The sequence below is a fragment of the Solanum pennellii genome, chromosome 1 (genome assembly GCF_001406875.1).
Source record: "Solanum pennellii chromosome 1, SPENNV200".
NCBI classification, from domain to species: Eukaryota; Viridiplantae; Streptophyta; class Magnoliopsida; order Solanales; family Solanaceae; genus Solanum; species Solanum pennellii.
Genome location: NC_028637.1, coordinates 44,696,952 through 44,700,756, shown reverse-complemented (window position 1 = coordinate 44,700,756; position 3,805 = coordinate 44,696,952). Strand labels below are relative to the sequence as shown.

Here is a 3,805-nt window from a genome sequence, read left to right as displayed (position 1 = left end):
TATATATATATATAAATTCATACATACATATATACATACATACATACATATATAACCCGATGTCTAAAAATCCTAACCACAAAGATAGAGTGAACAGCTTTGTGGCATTGCCTGGGGAGTCGATGAGTAGCTCTTAGGATAAATTCGCCTTATTTGTAAGAAGTATCCCAAACCACCACATTAATGATGAGTCGTTGAAAGAGTACTTCTATCAGGGGCAAGATGATAATAATAAGGCAGTGTTTGATACTATTGCGGGTGGTTCTTATGGTGAGTGCACATATGCAGAGATCGCGAAAAAGTTAGTGAAAATCTCTCGCAACAATAAGGCTTGGAGCACTAGGAAGTCGGACACTGGGAGAAGTACCTTTGCAGTGCAAGCTACACACAACCCAGCGGCAGCTGAGATTCGTGAAGAGATGACTCAAATGAGAACTGAGCTCGGGTTGGTATTGAAACATGTCGCTGGGGGTGCAAAAAAAATAAATGCGGTGAATTATTTGACTAAACCACCACTGCAAGTGGATGACTACTACTATGAAGAGGACTCTTATGTAGTGAATGAGCACACGATTTCCAATCGAACGCCCAAGGTTCCAATCAGGAGAATAGACACCAATGTCAACAAAATCACGGTCGAAACTATGGGAGTTACAACAGAGAGGGTCATTATGTTCGAGATGAAAACTACAACCGTGACAACAACTTCAATCGGGGTAACTATGGTAACAAAAACGATCAAAGTGGGACCTATGTTCCGCCTCAAAATCGGGAAAATGCTCCTAGGGATGTTGGAGGTAGTATGACGCGAGTTGAAGATATGTTACAAAAGATGATGAGCAAGTTTGATGCTAGTGATGAGCACGCCAAGGAGTTGAGAGGTGCTTTGGCTAATATCGGGCAAAAGGTGGATGCACATGTCGTCTCAATCAAGCATCTTGAGTTGCAAATGGCCCAATTGTCTACTATTGTGAACCCATGTCAACCGGGTACTTTTTCTAGCAATACCATTCAAAATTCAAAAAATGATGGACATTGCATGGCGGTCACTACTCGAAGGGTTAAGAAAACCATTGATCCACCTATGCCGTCTGTAGTAGAAAATGAGGTGAGAAAAGATGATGAGGTAGTGGAAGCTAGTGGTGAGTTTGTAGACAAAGCGGTGAAAAAAGCAGAGATACTCCAAAAGGTGATCCCATTCCTAGACAACCACCACCATTCCCGCAAATATTGGTGAAGAAGAATGAGGATGGTAAATACCAGCGTTTTATTACTATGTTGAAGCAGCTGTCCATCAATATCCCTTTCATAGAAGCTCTTGACCAAATGCCCGGTTATACCAAATTTATGAAAAATATGGCTACCAACAAAAGGCTACAAGCTCAAAAGGGCTAACTAGTGATAAAATATTTGAAAAGGCTAAAATTTTTAATACAAATCAAAGAAAGCTTATTATCATCTCCTAAACAAGGCAACACTTTTTTATTTCGCTTCAACAACATGCAGCGCAAGTTCTAGACTAAGATGCAAAACACGGAATAAATAAAATCTCACCACACACGGCACAAGTATCAATCAAGATGGATCAATTCCACTTCTTAGAGAGACAAGATCCTAACAAACTATAAAATAAAATAAGCTATATACAAAGTCACAACCATGAACCTAGAGTTCAAAAGGTTTGCAATTTCACTACTAATCAAGCATTCACAAGAAAGTACTACTTAAAATTAGGCACAAATAGTAAGTATCACATAACTCAAAAGGATATTTTATTTTCTCTCCAAAAATAATAATTAAAAATAAAATTATTCCTAAAACAATAAATAAAAGACACTCCGTTCAATAGGACTATCCTCAGAAAAAGAACCGAAAACAAAAGTCAAGGAACCCATCCTAAAAAAAACTCAATAAAATAGTAAAAACTAGGAATTCATTCCTCTACACCACACTTAAAAAAATGCTACATCCCCAAAGCATTAAATTAAATATAAAACAAGGGTTAGGAAAACTCCCCGAGGCCTTTAGGCCTAGCTAGTAGCACGTTCTCTAAATTTATATCAAGGGTCGTCACTGCACACTTAAGTTCAAACCTGCTCATTTCCTTTTTTTTTGTTTGGGTCCTCAGACTTCCCCTAATCTGCAAAAATAAGATTAAACAAATTGATAATAATAAAATAAAATAAAAAATAATATTAAAATAAAAAAAGAAAATACACTACTAATTGGGTTGCCTCCCAATAAACGCTTAATTTAACGTCGCGGCACGACACTATCAATCTTACTATTTTTCCTTCCACTTTGAAGTTATGAATTTCACCCCCGATTTCAAATCAATTCATCTATTACGCTCAAGGGGTGATGGTACAAAAAGAAAGGTCCCAAACAACAAATATCGCGTTATGCACTTCTTGGATCCTAAGTGAGGAATGTAAGTTTTGGATGTTGGAATAATAAATTCAAGAATATAGACACAATTTTCCTTCTCCATACACTCTTCTATAGGTTCAGATGACTCGATGATAATAATAACAAAAAAAAAAAATTAAAACTAATCCTGAGAAACAAAAAAGAAAAGAAAACTACAAGTTAAAATAAATACTAAAGACAACTTCTAAGCCATATTCCCCGGCAACGGCACATTCTTGATAATGTTCAAATATACTTCTTGAAAAGAAATATAAACGATCGTATGCAATATATTTACCCAATGATGAGTCGGGGTCGATCCCATAGTGAATATGGAAGAATATTATCAATAGCAAATATTTAAATTGATAGTCGTTATATAAAAATGGGAGATTTTAAATTCAATTAAAAATAAAAGAAATAAAAATAGCTTGGAACTAAGTATTTATTTATATCCAAATTAATAAAAATAACTAGGAATGTGTTCCCCATAAGCTCATAACGCCGTAATCCTACTAATATCAATTCTTCCTAGTGGTATGCATGCAAGGTGATAAGTTATGTATCTCTAAATCCTTGGTCGGACATCTATAAAATTTCACCTCGTACCTTGATTCGGCTACGTGTGTATAATTTACTAACCCTTACCTTTACTTCATATTGAGCATCTTAATCGATGTATGGCTTAGTTATTACTTCGCACCAATCGACACTAGCCTATTAGATAGTATCCCACTAAATCTATGTTGATGATTCTTTTCTTATTAACTACCTCCTTGGTCCGGCAAGTAGCAACAAGACGAGTTCTAATGCGTGCACTCGTTAAAAAGACTTCTAATAGAAAGAATTATCAATACATGCAATAACCTATTTGAGAATTGCTTAATTACTATTCATACTTTGTTAATCGCTCATGATTCCCACAAACCTAGTTGTGGAGCTTAACTACTCATTATCTCAAAAACACAATCAAAATTTATTAAAATAAATATTCTTATGTTAATCATAAAAAGTTAAGAACAATAGCTAAACTTTTTTTATTAATCAAGAAGAAGACTAGATAATAACGGAGAAGAAAGAATAAACCACAATTCTCCGGCCTCCACGGCGGCTCTTATAAAGCTCCAAAGCTAGAAGAAAATTTATATTACGTCTTGTATTTTGGATCTTTTCCTCTCCTAAATAATAATTTATATGTCCTATTTATTGATAAAGAAAACCCTAAATACAATAATTGATTCCAAGCAAATTAGGAAATCAAAACTGAAAAGGAATTGATTTCCGTAAATTATTATTGTATCTCGAATATCTTGCTGCCTCCGCTTCCAAATTAAGAACCCTTTCAATGATTGAAACATGAGAACAAAACTTTCAATCAATTTGATTTCAGCAGCGT

At 35.0% G+C, this 3,805-nt stretch overlaps 1 pseudogene; it reads left to right on the top strand.

Moving 5' to 3' along the window:
• Window positions 1–1,039: 1,039 nt before the first annotated feature.
• The window catches only part of LOC114075155, an 18,742-nt pseudogene continuing 15,976 nt past the window's right edge, over window positions 1,040–3,805 (top strand).